This window comes from Orycteropus afer, unplaced genomic scaffold (genome assembly GCF_000298275.1).
Source record: "Orycteropus afer afer isolate SDZICR_OR568_19922 unplaced genomic scaffold, OryAfe1.0 scaffold00271, whole genome shotgun sequence".
Classification (NCBI taxonomy): domain Eukaryota; kingdom Metazoa; phylum Chordata; class Mammalia; order Tubulidentata; family Orycteropodidae; genus Orycteropus; species Orycteropus afer.
In genome coordinates this window covers 1,592,461-1,610,612 of record NW_006921858.1, presented here as the reverse complement: position 1 = coordinate 1,610,612, position 18,152 = coordinate 1,592,461, and positions in this window count along the sequence as shown.

Here is an 18,152-nt window from a genome sequence, read left to right as displayed (position 1 = left end):
TCATGTTGTCAGAAGGGACCATTCCCTGGAGAAGGATGTCATGCTTGGTAGGGTGGAGGGTCAACGAAAGAGGGGGAGACCTTCAATGAGATGGATTGACACGGTGGCTGCGATGATGGGCTCAAGTATAGCAGGGATTGTGGGGCTGGTGCGGGATCGGACAGTGTTTTGTTCTGTGCATGGGGTTGCTATGAGTCGGAAACGACTCGACAGCACTTAACAATAACAACAACAGACAATATTTATCCTTTTTGACTGACTTATTTCACTCCCCCTCATGTTTTCAAGCTTCATTCATGTCATAGCATATATTAGGACTTCAGTTCTCTTTATGGCTGAATTAGTTACCTGGTATTGTATGTATGTATCACATTTTGTTGATGCATTCATCTGCTAAGGAGCTCTGCTGGCACAGTGGATAAGGCCTTTGGCCGCTAACCAGAAGATCAGTGGTTCAAACCCACCAGCTGCTCCACGGAAGGAAGATGGGGCAAGACGAGGCAATCTAGTTCTCTAAATATTTACAGCCTCAGAAACCCAATGAGGGCCACCAAGTTGGAATCCACTAGATGGCAGTGAAAAAATTCATCTGCTGATGGATATTGAAGTTTAGTTATTGACTTCAGATTTATCTTTTTTAAGAAGTGTAGGTGTTTGGATATGTCATGCAGGGGTGAGTGTGCCCATGACAATGGACAGGGTTGGCAGACAATGTTTCTACAAGTCTATTTGTATGTTCTGCAAGAATTCCCAGGTATATAATAGAGCTGACAAGGTTGTAGTCACTTCTTGGGCACAGCCATCTTCCCAAAGGGAGTGAATAGTTGGATATATGGGCTCAGGACCATAGTCACAGGGGACATCAAGCTCAATTAACATTACATACTACACAAAAACATTGTTCCATATCCTACTTTGGTGAGTAGCAACTGAGATCTTAAAAGCTTACAGGAGGACATCTAGATGCAATGATGTTTCTCTCCTCATCCAGAACAAAGAAGAGTGAAGAAAACCAAAGATGCATGGAAACAATTAGTCCAAATGACTGGTACACCATGCAATCCTCAGCTTATCTGACTATGAGACCAGAAGAACTAGATGGTGCCTGGCTACCACTGTCAATCACTCGGAGGGGGATCTATGTAGGAGATCCTGGACAGAGTGGGAGAACAATGTAAAACAAAACTCAAAATCATTAAAAAAAAAAAAAAGGGACCAGGTTTGCTGGTTTGATAGAGCCTGATGGAACTACTGAGACTATTGTCCCTAGCTGCCCTTCAGGTCTAGAATTGAACCTACTCTTGTGACTTCCAGCCAAACAAAAGACAGGCATATGAGTTGAACAATTACCTTAGGTAGATACACTCCTTAGAGAGATCTATCATGGGAGAATAGAAGGGCTGTGTATTCATAGGTAGACAGCTTGTGGGGCAGGAGTGTGTGGGAGGGAAGGACACAGGGAAGAAATAACTATGGGGAGGAAGTGGGAGTGGAGCTGTTGCATTGTGGGAAATTTCAGTCAGTGTTGTGGGACAAAGTGTGTGTGAGCTACTTTATGGAAAATGAATTTGCTCTGTAAACTTTTACACAAATCACAATAAAAATTTTTTAGAAAAAGAAGAAGAAAAAGAAGTATAGGTGTTTGCAGATATAAATATCTAAGCATTGCTTTAGCTACATCCTATATATTTGGCGTGCTGCATTTTAATTTCCATTCATTTAAAAATATTTTTTGATACCCTTGGATTCTTTTTTACTGATTGGTTATTAAGGACTGTATTTTTTTAACTTCTACATTTTTTTTTTTATTTTAATTTCCCAAAGTTCCTTCTGTGACTGGTTTGTACTTTAATTCTACTATGATCAGAGACCATACTTGGTATGATTGTTAATCCTTTAAAACTTATGAGACTTCTTGTGTGGCTTAATACATGGTCTAGCTTTGAAAATATTCCATGTACACTTGAGAATAATGGACATTCTACTATTATTGGATAAAGTGTTTTATAGATGTCTGTCAGCTATAGTTGATTTATAGCATTCTATTCATTATTAAAACTATCATATGTATTTTTCCAGTATTATTATCAAATTGTCTATTTTTGCTTCAGTTACATCAATTTTTGTTTCATGTATTTTGATGTTTGTTTATCAGTTGCACCAAAACCAAAAACCAATCTCACTGCGGTTGAGTTGGATCTGACTCATAGCAATCCCTCCTTGGGTTTCCAAGGCAGTATCATTACGAAAGTAGATTGCTCAATCTTCCTTCCAATTATTAGTTGCATATGTCTACAATAGTTTATCTTCCTAATGGATTCACTCTTTTATCATTATAAAATGTCCTTTATCTCCAGTAGCATTTTTTTTGTCTTAGACTCTATTTTATCTGGTTTTAGCATATCCACTGCAGTTCTCTTTTAGCTTCCTAAGCATTTTAAATATTTTCCCATTCTTTTCTTTCAATCGATTGTCTTTGAATCTAAAGTTTGTCTTATTAACTTGGATGAAGGAAAAGGCAATATGCAATAAGGAGGAGTTACCATAAAATGATCAAAGTGAAGTATAACATTGGGAGGAGCACGTGAGTTAGAGGCAACAATAGTAAATACTTTAACATGCACACTCCTGTAATAACAGTGTGATAGTTATGTTTGTGTGTCAACTTGGCTGGTCCCGGTTGAGTGGCTGGGAAGTTGGATGTAGTATTCCCCATGTTGAGACTGGTAATCAACTCTACGGTGGAATCTACTGTGAGTAGCTGAGTAGCTGCTTTAGGGACGTGGTCTGCTTCCTGTATATAAGAAGTCTTGGGGAATGGTCTCTAGCTTATGGTATGCTTGGACCCTGCATGTAACCAAGTCATTGTTCAGCAGCTTGCCTTGCTCTGCTGATCTTAGAACTTTTAATGGACTTGAATTAATGGCCTGCCTTGTGGTTTGGTTATATTGGGACTGTGCCTTGTTACTTGTCAACCTTGGGTTTGTTAGCCTCAGCAGCCAGCAGCTGAGTGAAGAAAAGCCTTCAGCTTCAGTGGGCTGGGGGCAGGAGGCAGAGCTGAAGCCCAAGGTTGAGGGGCTTTAACCCAGGCCCTAGAGCCTAGCACTTTGTACTCAGACTTAAAGCCTCCAAATTGTAAGAATAAACTCCTGTTGGTTAAGGCCATCCCATTTGTGGTATCTTCTGTTAGAGCAGCATTGTTGTTGTTGTTGTTGTTGTGTGCCGTCAAGTCAGCCCTGACTCATAGCGACCCCTCCTTGGGTTTCTGAGGCAGTATCACTACAGAAGTAGGATTGCCCAACCTTCCTTCCGAGGAGTGGTTGGTGGGTTTGAACCGCTAGCCTTCTGGTTAGCAGTCAAGTGCCTTAGGCACTATGCTACCAGAGCTCCTAGAGCAGCATTAGGTAACCAAAACAAACAGAAATAACAATACTCTATGAATGGATACATAGATAGACACATATAGCTCAACAGAGGTGGGAATATATCCATGAATATACATAAGTTTGACAGAGGATATTTCCGTGTATTTATTTACATGTGTTGATAATATATCCATGAATATAACAGAGCATACAGGGAGCAAAATTATGAAAACTTCTTAGCCATAAACAAATGCCTGACAGAATGAATTGCTGGCTTATGGGCTCAGGACCATAGTCTCAGGGGAAACTAAGATCAATTGGCATAACATAGTCCACAAAGACAATGTTCTACAGCGTACTTTGGTAAGTAACAACGGGTCTTAAAAGAGACCCCAGTGAGTGGCCATCTAAGGTGTAACCATTGTTCTCTCCTGTCAGGAGCAAACGAGAGTGAAGAAAATCAAAGATGCCCAGAAAAAATTAGTACAGAGGACTATTGGACCACATGAGCCCAAGCTTCCACAACCCTGAGACCAGAAAAACTAGATGGGGCCTGGTTACCACTGCTGACTGCTCTGAGTTGGATCATAATAGGAGGTCCTACATAGAGTAGGAGAAAAATATGGAACAAAACTCAGTGGGAAAAAAAAAAAAAAACAGGCTTTCTGATCTGATAGAGACTGAAGGAACCTCCAAGACTATATGGCCCTTAACACCTTTCAAGCCTAGAACTGAACTCACCAACTGTTCTGGTTACCTAGTGCCGCTCTGACAAGAAATATACCACAAATAGTATGGCCTTAACAAACAAGAGTTTATTATCTTACAGTTAGGAGGCTTTAAGTCCAAGTTCAAAGTGCCAGGCTCTAGGGTCTCAGTGAAAGCCCTTCAGCCTTGGACTTCAGCTCTGCCTCTTGCTCCCAGCTCACTGAAGCTAGAGGCTTTCCTTCACTGAGACAGCTGTTGGCTGCTAAGGCTGCCAAGCCCAAGGTTGACAAGTAAAAAGGCACAGTCCCAATGTTACCAAACCACATGGCAGGCCATTAACTCAAGTCAATTGTGAGTCCTGAGGTCAGCAGAGCATGGCAGCTGGCTGCTAAACAATGGCACAGCTACATGCAGGGTCCAAGTGTGTCATAAGCTAGAGACCATTCCCAAAGCTGCTTCTTATATATGGGAAGCAAACCACATACCTTCAAAGCAGCTACTCAGCTGCTTGCAGTAGATCCCACCATAGAGTTGATTGCCAGTCTCATCATGGGGAATAACTACCAGCTGCCCAGTCACTCAACCAGGCCCAACCAAGTTGACATAAAACTTTAACTACCACAGCAACCATATTTCAACTTTGAGCCAAACAATAGACAGGCCTATAAGGTGAACAGTAACACTAGGGAGGTACACATTCCCTACAAAAAAGGGCAGAATTGGCTCAGGGATAAAGCTCAGAAGGCAGGAAGGTATAGGAAATAAATAAATAAATAAAGACTTATATAAATAGCATACAGTGTGATCATGTTTTTAAATTTCTTTCTGGCAATATGCCTTTTGAGTGGAGTATTCAATCCATTTATATTTAGTGTACTTATTAAGGCAAGATTTACATTTGCCCTCTTGCTTTTTATGTTTTATGTCTTTTTTGTTCTTCTACTCTTCAATTATTGCCTTTATTTGTGTTAATTAGATATTTTCTAATGTAATATTTTAAATCCCTGGTCATATTTTTACTGTTGTTTTTGAGTGTACTCTTACCCTAGGAGATTAAAGTTAACATCCTTTTTTAACAGTCTAGTTTAGATTAATACCAACTTAATTTCAATAGTTTACAAAAACTTTGATCCCATATAACTCAATTTGACTGCGTGGATCATAACAAATTATGGATAAAATTGCGAAGAATAGCAATTCCAGAACATTTAACTGTGCTTTACAGGAACCTATACATAGACCAAGAAGCAGTTGTTCAAACAGAAAGAGAGGACACTACAAGGTTTAAATACAGGAAAAGCGTGTGTCAGAATTGTACCCTTTTACTGTACTTATTCAATCTGTATGATGAGCAAATAATCTGAGAACCTGGACTATATGAAGAAGAATACAATATAAAGATCAGAGGTAGACTAATTAACAACCTATGATATGCTGATGACATACCTTGTTTGCTGAAAGTGAAGATGACTTGAAAGACTTATTGATGAAAATCAAAGACTACACCCTTTAGTATGGATTACACCTCAACATAAAAAAACAAAAATCCTCACAACTTGACCGATAAGCAAAATCACAATAAATGAAGAAAAGATTGAGGTTGTCAAGGATTTAATTTTATTTGGATTCAGTCAATGCCCATGGAAACAGCAGTCAAAAAATCAGGCAACATATTGCACTGGGCAAATCTGCAGAGGACCTCTGTAAAGTGAAGAAACAAAAATGTCACTTTGAAGTCTAATGTGTGCCTGACCCAAGCCTTGGTATTTTCAATAGCTTAACTAGTGATAGTGCCTCAGAAACCTAAAGAGGGGTCGCTATGAGTCAGATCCAACTCAAGGGCTGTGAGTTTGGTTTTGGTTGGTAATTTGCATGTGAAAGCATGAATAATGAATAAAGAAGACTGAAGAAATATTGACACATTTGAATTGTGATGTTGATTAAAAAAAAAGAAAAAAAAAAACTTCTGAAAGAAGGAACAAATCAGTCTTGGGAGAAGTAAAGGTGGAATGCTCCTTAGAAGTGAGACTGGCCAGACCTCATCTCACCTACTTTGGTCATGTTGTAAGAAGGGACCAACCCTTGAGGAAGGATATCATACTTGGTAAAATAGAGGGTCAGTGACAAAGGGAAAAATTCTTAATGAAATGGATTGACACAGTGCTACAACAATGGGCTTAGGTACAGCAAGGATTATGAGGATGGCACATGACCAGGCAGTACTTCGTTCTGTTGTACGTAGAGTGACTATGAGTTGGACCTGATTTAACAGCACCTCACAACAACAACACGTATAACTCAATTCCTTCTTCCCTCTCTGCCTTTTTGTTGTCTTACATATATTTTTATACATTATAAGTCCATCAACACAGTGTTATAATTGTTGTTTTATGTAGTTATCTTTTAAATCAGGGAGGAGGAAAAAAATTTTGTAAACAAAAAATACGTTTATATTTTCTTTTCCATTTATCTATGTAGTTACCTTTACTTTACTCTTTATTTTCCTTGTGGATTCAAGTTAGGATTTAGTGTCTCCTGTTTTTTAGCCTGAAGAATTTCTGTTAGTATTTTTTGTAGGTGGATCTGTGAACTAGAATTCTCTGTTTTTGTGTATCTGAAAATGTCTGGGGAACCAGAACTGTCAATGTCTACTTTTTTTTTTTTTTTAAGTACAACCATTAACACTATTGATTTCCAAAATGTTTTCATAACTCCAAGCAAGACCTCTATACTCATTAAACAGCTGTTCCCTGTTCCTCCTTCCCCAACAGTCTCTGGTAACCACTAACCTGCTTTCTGTTATGCATTGCTTATCACAGGTATTTTGTGTAGGTGAGATCATATAATATTTCTCCTTTTGAATCTGGCTCAGTTCACTTAGATACTTTTTTTTTTTTTTTTTTTTTAATTGTGCTTTAGGTGCAAATTTACAGAACAGAACTTGTTTTACATTCAACATTTTGTGTACATTTGGTTTCACTTCCCAATTATCATCCCCAGCCCTAACCTATTCTCCTCCTCTCCCTTCCCAGTGACCCCCTCCACCATGTCCTTCTTAGTTATGCACAAAGTGTGTTCAGCTTTTCTTCCATGTGAATGTTGCCCCTCTGGTGCCCCATGGCTGATTGCTCCAAGGAATGTATCTCTGTAGAGGTGGGTGTATTGCCCTGGGTTGAGTGTCCTGAATTGAGTGTTCTCCATGTATGTCTTATTTACTTTTGGGATGAGAGCCAGCCCTTGGGAGTGAGTTTTATCCCAGGCCAAAAGTGTATCCCAGGGCCATAGTCTTGGGGGTCCCACCAGACTCTATCTGATCAGTTATTCTGGTAATTATTGTGTTTTTGGATTTTGTTCCACGTTTTTCCTCCCACTCTATCTAAGATCTCCAGTTTTGATCCCTTCCCGAGTGGTTGGCATTGGTAGCCTGGCACCATCTAGTTCTTCTGGTCTCAACGTCCATCATGTCCTAGGTCTGATTGTTTCCAAATGCCCTTGTTATTTTGCACTCTTCTTCACTTCCAATGATAGGAGACCATTAGCTGCATCTTAGATGGCCACTTGAAAGCTTTTTAAGACCCCAGTCGCTACACACCAATGTAGGTTGTGGAGCAATATTTTTATGTATTTTGTTGTGCCAATTGAGCCTGGTGTCCCTAATACTATGGTCCTGAATCAGCAGATCCTGTGGATCTCTCTCCCACCATGTCTGGCTCTCTATGAGGGATTGCTCTATGTCTGTCTTCTGTTGCTTCCATAATAACTGCAGATATTTTGTATCACTAGTATCGGTGCAAGATTAGCCTCAGCTGAATCTATCATTGGTCTAGATTATATTCCTGTTCACTGACTCCCATCTGCTCTTCTCAGTTGTCATGGTGTATATATGTAGACTGGTGTTTGGTGTTAATGGTAAAATTCTCCAGTGAACCCATCAGGGCCAGGACTTTTTCTTGTGGGAAGTTTTTTTATGACCTGTTCAATTTCTTCCTTTGCTATGGATCTGTTCAAGTATTCTATCTCTGACTGTGATAGTTTAGTTAGGTCTTGTGTTTCTAGAAACTTGTCCATCTCACCTCGGTTTTCGAATGTTTTGGAGTACAGTTCATAATATTCTGTCAGTATCTTTTTTATTTCAGTTGGTTCTGTTTGTCACCCTTTTTATTTATTATTCTTGTTATTTGCATCTTCTCTTTCTTTACTTTTGTTAGATTTGCCAGTGGTTTGTTAATTTCGTTAATCTTTTTGAAGAACCAACTTCTTGTTTTGTTAATTTTCTTGATTGTTTTTATGTTTTCTGTTTCATTTATTTCTGCTCTGATCTTTATTATTTCCTTACTTCTGGATATTGTAGAATTTTTTTGTTGCTCTTTTTCTAATTGTTGGAGTTGTTGAGTTAGTGTTGATTTTATTTCTTTCCTCTTTTTGATGTGTGCATTTATTGCTATAAATTAACCTCTGATTACTGCTTTTGCTGTGTACCACAGGTTTTGGTAAGATGTATTTTCATTTCCATTTGTTTCTAGGAATTTTGTTTTGGTATCAGTGTTGTCTGTTTTCCCTTACAATTCAATTAATATTAGAAAGTCTTCCACAATTTTCTCAGTGTTTTTTTTTCACCTCTTCTTGGTGTGTTAAAGTCTCCTACTACTATTGTAGTCTTGTCTATTTTCCTTTTCAATTCAATTAAGATTTTCTTTGGGAGGTCTGGTAGCATAATGCCTAAGGCACTTAACTGCTAACCAGAAGGCTGGCAGTTCAAACCCACCAGCCACTCCTCAGAAGGAAGATGGGGCAATCTACTTCCATTGTGATACTGCCTCAGAAACCCAAGGAGGGGTCGCTATGAGTCGGGTCTGACTCGACAACATATAACAACAACAATATTTTCTTCACGTATTTTGGAGCATTTTCATTGAGTACTTAGATATTTATTATAGAAATGTCTTCTTGGTCAATTGACCCTTTCAGAATCATATAATGTCCTTCTTTGTCCCTTATGCTTTTTTTCACCTTAAAGTCTATTTTATCAGAAATTAATATTGCCACTCCTGTTCTTTTTTGGTTACCATTGGCTTGGTATATTTTTTTTCCCACCCCTTAGCTTTTAATTTGTTTTTATTTTTGTGTCTAATGTGGGTCTCTTATACAGCATATAGATGGGTCTTCTTTTCTTATTCAGTCTGCCAATCTTTTTCTCTTGGCTGGTGCATTTAGTCTTTCACATTGAGTGTAATTAGTGATAGGTATGAATTGATTACTGTCATTCTATTGGGTTTTTTGTTGTGTTGGAGATTTCCTTGATCCAAATATTTTTCTGTGCTGAGTTCATTTTGTTTTCAAGTGTTTCTTCTCTTTTCTTCTTTATTGTTGGTTTTGTGCCTACTAAGTCCATGTTTTCCTTCTTTCTGGTTTTGCTTAGGGAGATTGTTAATTTTCTCTGTGGTTACTTTGGAGTGAATTCTTGTCTCTATATTTTTGGAACAGTCTGTTCTATAAGGACATTGTCTTATTTTCCTCTCCATTTGGAAGTTTTGTACCTAGAACATTTATTCCCTCTATTTGCTTTGTTGCTGGTGTTGTGTGCAGATTGACTCCCTTGTTTTTTGTGTACAATGTTTTATGGACTTATTTTGAACATCTATTTCTGATTTGGTTTTAGTGTTGATGTCACATGTCCTGATTTTAATTTGTTGTTCTCTGTTGTGGGTTCTCTACTGGAAGGACTTCCTTAAGCATTTCTTGTAGAGTTGGTCTGATTTTCACAAAATCCCTTCATTTCTGTTTGTCTGAGAATGTCTTGATTTCATCCTCATATCTGAGGGACAATTTGGCTGGATACAGAATTCTTGGTTGGAAGTTATTTTCCTTCAGTTTTTTTTATGTATGCTGTGCCATTCCCTTCTTGCCTGCATGGTTTCTGCTGACTAATCAGAACTCAGCCTAACTGCGTGTCCGTTGTAGGTAACATTTCTTTTTCATAGAATGCTCGCGAGATTCTTTCTTTGTCTTTGGTTTTGGAGAGTTTGATTATGTTATGTCTTGGTGACTTTCTCTTGGATCTGCCTTGTATGGAGTTCATTGAGCTTCTTGGAGAAATATCTTTTCTTCCTTCATGACATGGGGGAATTTTTTTGTTAGCAAGTCTTCTACAATTTCCTCAGTGGTTTTTTTTTTTTTTTTTTTTTTTTGGCCTCTTCTTGGTATTCCAATGAGGTGTATCTTGTGTTTTCTCATGTTGTCCCATATAACTCTTAGGTTCTCTTTATTTATTTATCTATAAAGCTTTGTTCTGATTTTTCTTCATTCAGGCTGGTATCAAGGGATTTATCTTCTGGTTGGAAAATGCATTCTTCAGCCAATTCTAGCCAATTTTTGTCTGCTTCCATTGTGTTGTGCAATTCGGTAATTTTAGTATTCATCTTCTGGATTTCTAACTTCTGTTTTTTGTATGAGTTCTGATTGTGTATTAATCTTGTTATTTTGTTCTTGAATGGTTTTCCTGAGTTCTTCCAGGGTACTGTCTGTGTTCTTCTTGGTTTTGTTTGAGGTTTCCTTATGCTCTTGTAGAGTTCTATAAACATAACTTCTAAATTCCTTCTTGGATAATTCTATGTTTAATGAATTTTTTGTTTGGGATTTTATTTCTATTGTCTTATCCTGTTTTTTGTTTGTTTGATTGATTGATTTGAAGTTGATTGTTGTTTCCTAGACATTTAGAAGTTATTGTCTTTAAGTGCTAGTTATGTATTGATTTGTTTTGCCTTGATTTTATGTTTGAATATTTTTGCAAGGGTGGAGCTGGTGTATTTTATTTTTTTGGTTATTAATTCAGTTGTGCTGGGTTGCTCTGCACTTTTCTTTGTGTTGATGGAATCACTGTGGGGAATGTGGATGCAGGTCTCTGTCATGAAGTGGATTTAAAGTTGGGACAAGCAGGTGTTGTGGTGGCTTAATGTGCTTCTTCTATTAGATGAGGCAGGGGAAAAGGGGAAAAGGAGGAAGAAGAACAAAAAAAATAACTCCAAAGCACCAGTACTGCATCCTCACTTTCCATGTTTCCATGGTTACTGCTTGTTTTGGGATTTTGTTTTGAGTCTGCTTGGGTCAGCTGCCAATGATGACGTTATATTGTCACTCACAGACTCATGGTTCAAAATCAGCAAAGACTCCGATGGTTAGGGAGCCACTACTTTCCACTTGGGTCAGATAGCTGCAAAAAACCGATACTCCAGACCCCCCTGTGCTAAAAACTGTCCTGGAAGAGCTGGATCCCAGCCTTGCTCTGTGAGCACATCCCAGGGTCCACCTACCTGTATCATGTTTCCTGTCTTCTTCCTTTCTGCTCCCAACTCAGTGGCAACCTGAGCCAGGAGGTTTCTGTTCTAGTTCTCAGAAATGTTTTCTGCTTATTCAGCTCGGCTCCCAAGGTTACTGTCAGAAGCTGCTGCTGTTGGTTGTCTGAGTCCCTGAAGCCACTACTGGCTTCCTGATGTTCTTGCTTTATTGCTTAGAGAGTTTTCTGTTGCTTCATCTCACCATCTCATGCACTGCAGGGCAGGTTTTCCTGTCTTTATTTTTCCTGGATGTTTGCCCTGCCTCTTCTCTCTCTCTCTTTTTTTTTTTTTTTTTTCTCCTTTTTCACTAAATCTGGGCTTCTATAACTTCATGAGCTGTTGATAGCCCCAGAATCCCTGTTTCAAACTGCTTCAACCTAATTTTTCAGTCATTAAGATGCTAGAGGAAACAAAAGTATGAGCCACAGGTACAATGCCATCTTCCCAGAGTCAGCATATGGTTTTCAAGGTTCATCCATGTCATAGAATGTATCATAACTTTTTTCATTTTATGAGTAATGTTCATTAAAATGGAATAATATCCCATTTCTTGTATGTACCACATGTTGTTTAGATGTTCATTTGTTGATAGACATATGGGTAGTGTTCATCTTTTGGCTATTGTGAATAATGTTGCAATGAATTTTGGTGTACAAATATCTTTTCGAATTCCTCCTTTCAATTCTTTGAGTATATACCTATGAGTGAAAATTCTGGATCATATGGTAGGCTTATGTTAAACTTACTGAGGACCTGCCAAAATATTTTCCACCATGGCTGCACCATTTTACATCCCCATCAGCAATGGATGACAGTTCCAATTTCTCTCCATCCTAAATAATACTGATTATTTTTCATTTTCCTGATAATAATCATCCCATGGAGGTAAAGTGATATCTCATGGTCGATGTTGATTTGCATTTTTCTATTGACTAGTGGAAAAGAACATGCTTGGCATTTCTCAAGGTGAAAGACCTGAAGAAAAATTTCAAGCCTCGAGTTGCAATATTGAAGGCTTCTGTGGGCAGAATATTGAACAAAGCAGGAAAATCTAAAGAAGATGGAAGGAATACACAGTCACTGTAGCAAAAAGAATTGGTCAACATTCAGCCATTTCAGAAGGTAGTATATGATCAAGAGCTAATGGTACTGAAGGAAAAAGTACAAGCTGCATTGAAAGCATTGGCAAAAACACAAGGCTCCAGGAAATGTTTCAACAATGAATCCAGCACTAGAGATGCTCACTTGTTTATGTCTGAAATTTGGAAAACAGCTACCCGGCCAACCAACTACAAAAGTTCCATATTTGTGCCTATTCCAACAGAATGCTGAAAATATTGAGCAATATCATTAATATCACATGCAAGTTAAATTTTGCTGAAGATAATTCAACAATGGTTGGAGCAGTACATAGACAGGACACTGCCAGAAATTCAAGCCAGAAGACGATGTGGAATGAAGGATATCACTGCTGATGTCAGATGAATCTTGACTGGAAGCAAATACTAGATAGATGTTTATCTGTGTTTCATTGACTATGCAAAGGCATTTGACTTTGTGCATCATAACAAATTATGGATAATGTTGTGAAGAATGGTAATTCCAGAACACTTAATTAAGCTCATGAAGAACATAAACCAAGAGCCAATTGTTCAAACAGAATAAGAGGATACCGTATGGTTTTAAATCAGAAAAGGTGCACATCAATGTTGTATCCTTTCACCATACTCATTTAATCTGTATGCTGAACAAATAATCTGAGAAGCTGGACTATAGAAGAATATGTCATCAAGATTGCAGGAAGACTTGTTAACCACCTGTGATAGGCAGATGACACAGCCTTGTTTGCTAAAAGTGAAGATGACTAGAAGCACTAACTGATGAAGATCAAAGACTACAGGCTTCAGTATGGATTGCATCTCAACATAAAGAAAATAAGATCCTCACAACTGGACCAGTTAGCAATATCATGATAAATGGAGAAAAGATTGAAGTGGTCAAGGATTTCATGTTACTTGGATCCACACTCCACGCCCATGGAAGCAGCAGTCAAATATGTATTGCATTGGGCAAATTTGCAGAAGACCTTTTTAAAGTGTTAAAGAGAAAAATGTCACTTTGAAGACTAGGGAGTGTATGACCCAAGCCATGGCATTTTAAATAGCCTCATATGTATGTGAGAGCTGGACAATGAATAAACAAGACCACAGAAGAAATCATGGATGTGAGGTGTGGTGTTGGTGAAGAATATTGAATGTAGCATTGAATGCTAGAACAAGGATCAAATCTATCTGTCTTGGAGGAAGTACAGCTGAATGTTCCTTAGAAATGAAAATGGCCAGGCTTCTTCTCTTGTTCCTCAGGTATGTTGTCAGAAAGGACTGATCCTGGAGAAAGATGCATGCTTGGTAAAGTAGGGGGTCAGCAGAAAAGGGGAAGATCCTCACTGAGATGTATTTACACAGTGACTGTGTCAGTGGGCTCAAATATGGCAACAATGGAGGAGATAGCACAGGACCCACCAGTGTTTTGTTCTGTTGTACATAAGTTTCCTGTGAGTTGGAATCAACTTGGCAGCACCTACAAAAACAACAGTGACTAACGATGTTGAACATTTTTTCATGTGCTTATTGATCATTTGGAAATCTTTGGTGAAACATATGTTCAAGTTCATTGCCTATTATTTAATTGGTTTGTCTCCTTGGTATTGAGTGTAGAAGTTCTTCATATCCTTTGTATATTAAACACTTATTAGATATCTGATTTGCAAATATTTTCTCCCATTCTATATGTTGTCTTCACTTTCTTGATATTGTTCTTTGATACACAAAGTTTCCAGTTTTGGCAAAGTCCAATTTATCTATTTTTTCTTTTGTGTTTGCTCTTTTGGCATTCTATATAGGAATCCATTGCAAAATACAAAGTCCTATGCTTTCTTCTAAGATTTTAGGGTTTTAGATCTTATATTTAGAGTGTTGATTCATATTTAGTTAATTTTTGGATATTGTGTGAAGAATGGGTCCAATTTCATTCTTCTGTGTGTGGAAAATCAATGTCAAAATAATGTTTGTTGAAAGCATTTTTTCCCCCACTGAAAGAACTTGGCACCTTTGTCAAAATTTAATTGGCCAGAAATGTATGGATTTATTTCTGAACTCTCAATTGTATCCCATTGGTCTGTATGTCTGTTCTAATATCAGTACCACAGTTTTTTTTTTTTTTTTTTTTTTTTAATTCTGTAGTTTTGCAATAAGGTTTGAAATCTGGAAGTGTGAGTCTTCCTACATTGTTCTTGCTTTTCAAGATTATTTTTTGTTTTGGGGTCCCTTACAATTCCATATATTTAGGTTAGCTATTCTTTTTCTGCAAAAAAAAAAAAAAGGCTGTTGGGATTCTGTTAAAACTATAGATCACATTGGGTAGTATTGACATCTAAACAATTTTAACAGAATTTCTCTCCATTTACTTAGGTCTTTAGTTTCTTTCAGCAGTGTTCTAAAGTATTCAGTACAAGTATTTTACCTTGGTTGCATTTATTCCTAGGCATTTTTTCTTTCAGACGTTATTGTAAATGAAATTGTTTTATTGATTTTATTTTCATATTTCTCATGCTGGTGCATAGAAGCACACCTGATTTTTTTTGTGTGTTAATTTTTTATCATGCAAATTTTCTGAATTTATTTATTGTCTCTAGTAGCTTTTTTTTAAAAAAAGAATATTTGGGATTTTCTAGTTATAAGATCACATCACCTGTGAATAGAAGCAATTTTGTATCTTTCTGATTTGAATGCCTATTTTTTTCTTTTGCATAATTTTACGGCTAGAAGTTCCAGTACAGTGTTGAATAACAGTGCTGAAAGTAGCCATTCTTGTTTTGTTCCTGATATTCCTCCAACTAGCTCTGGTGGAGTAGTGCCTAAGGCTTTTGGCTTCTAACCAGAAGGCTGGTAGTTCAAACCCACCAGCAACTCCTTGGAAGAAAGGTTGGGCAATCACTAAGGGCAATCTCCTTAGTGACACTGCCTCAGAAACCCAAGGAGGGATTGCTATGAGCTGGATCTGACTTGACGGCAGTGAGTTGTTTTTTTTGTTTTAAATTATTATTGTACAACTGTCTATTTATCCTTTTAATCTGCTGTTAGATTCAGTTTGCTAACTTTTTATTAAGGTCTTTTCCTTTTGTACTCATAATGGATATTGGTCTGCAATTACCTTTTCTTGTGGTGTCTTCATCTGGCTTTCGTATCAGGGTAAAGAGACTTACAGAATGAATTATGAAGTATTCCATCTTCTATTTTATTGTGGGTGGTTGAGGAGAATTAATGTTCATTCTTTCAATGTTTTGTAGAATTCACCAGTGAAGTCACCAGGTCCTGATCTTTTTTGTTTCTTGAGAGATTTTTGATTATTGATGCAATATTTTCACTTGTTATTATTCTGTACATATTTTCTATTTTTTCTTGAGTCAATTTACACAATTTGTGTGCTTTTAGGAATTTGTCATGTGCACTGGAAAATAATGTATTCTTCTGCTTTTGAGTGGAATATTCTATTTATATATCTGTTAGATATAATTGCTTTAAAGAGTTGTTCAAGTTCTACATCTCTTTATTGAGATGTTCAATCCATTATTGGAAGTGTTGTATGGAAGTCTCCAACTATTATTGTGTAACTGTCTATTTATCCTTTTCATTCTGTTGATGTTTGCTTTATATATTTTGAAGCTTTGTTACTAGATAGATAGATAGATGAGTTGATATTTTTATCACTATCCTTCTTTGTCTGTTGTAACAATTTTGACTTAAAATCTATTTTGTATGGTATTAATATAACCACCCAGTTCTCTTTTGGTTACTATTTTCATGATTTTTTTTTTCCCATCTCAGTCATTTTTTCTTAAAATCTATTCCATTCTGGCTCTTTGTTAGCTCAAGCAAAAAACAAAATCAAACCCACTGCCATGGAGTTGATTCTGACTCCTAGCAACCCCCGCTGGGTTTCTGAGACTGTAAATCTTTATGGAAGTAGATTGCTCCATCTTCCTTCTGTGGAACGGCTAGTAGGTTTCAACCACTAACTTTCTGGTTAGCAGCCAAATACCTTATTCACTATACCACTAAAAACAAAAACCCAACTTACTGCCATCAAGTCGATTCTGACAACTCCCTTTGTGTTTCCAAGGTTTTAAATCTTTACAGAAGTAGATTGCCAAGTCTTCCTTCCATGGAGTGGCTGGTGGGTTTGAATCACCAGCCTTCTGGTTAGCAGTCAACTGCACTATGCCACCAGAGCTCCCTCACTATGCCACTAGAACTTCTTATATATTACTTAGAAGAAATATTAGAATTCTTTAATTCTAGTATTATCTTCTCTAGTCAAAAACCTCATTTTCTATTACACTCATACTATTTTGAACACATGAATTAGTAACTATATATCTTGAAGGTATCTTAGTTATAACTCTGAAGTCAATTCATTTGCCTTCTACCTAATCACTAATCCCTGATTTAAATTTTTCTTATTTTATAATCCTCCCATATATAATTCAAATTTTGTGCTTTCCAAAATGAAATTTTTTCTATAATAGCACTTTTTAGAATTAGAAAGACAACAACATAACTCTGTTGTTGTTCTTGTTAGGGAAAAACGAGTCTGCTCTGATTCACACTCACTGCTGTGGAGTCTGACCCGACCCATAGCAACCCCTCCTTGGGCTTCCAAGGTGGAATCGCTATGGAAGTAGATTGCCCAACCTTCCTTCTGAGGAGTGGCTGGTGGGTTTGAACCGCCATCCTTCTGGTTAGCAGTCAAATGCTTTAGGTACTACACTACCAGAGCTCCCATAGTGACCCAATATACAATAACATGAAATGTCCTGCACCATCCACACAATCTTCATTATGTTTCAGTCCATTGTTGCAGCCACATTGTCAGTCTATCTCATTAAAGGTCTTCATCTTTTTCACTAACCCTCCAATTTAAAAAGCACAATGTCCTTGCCCAGGGACTGGTCCCTGCTGATAACATGTCCAAAGTATGTCAGACAAAGTTGGTGCTCTTCGCTTCTAAGGAGCATTCTAGTTGCACTTCCTCCAAGACAGATTTGTTTGTTCTTCAGGCAGTCCATGGTATATTTAATATTGTTTGCTAACATCATAATTCAAAAGATCAATTCTTCTTTAGTCTTCTTTATTCATTGTTCAGCTTTCACATGTATGAGAGGTGACTGAAAATACCATGGCTTGGGTCAGGGACATCTTAGTCCTTAAAGTGACATCTTTGCTTTTTAACAGCAAATTTGCCCAGTGAATTATGTCATTTGATTTTTTGAGTTCTGCTTCCATCAGAGTTGATTGGGGATCCAAGTAAAATGAAAGCTTTGACAAGTTTAATTTTTTCTGCATTTACCTTATGTTGTTTATTAGTCCAGTTGTGAACATTTTTCATTTCTGTATGTTGAGGTATGATCCTTACTGAAGACTGTAGTGTTTTGTCTTCATCAGTTAAATCCTTAAAGTCCTCTTTTGTTTCAGCAAGCAAGTTTGTGTCATCTGCATATCTCCAAAACAAAACAAAACAACAAAAGAAAACAAACTCACTGCCATAGAGGTAGATCTGACTCATAGAGACCCCTCCTTGGGTTTCTGAGGCGGTATCACTATGGAAGTAGATTGCCCAACCTTCCTTCCGAGGAGTGGCTTGTGGGTTTGAACTGCTAGCCTTCTGGTTAGCAGTCAAATGCCCT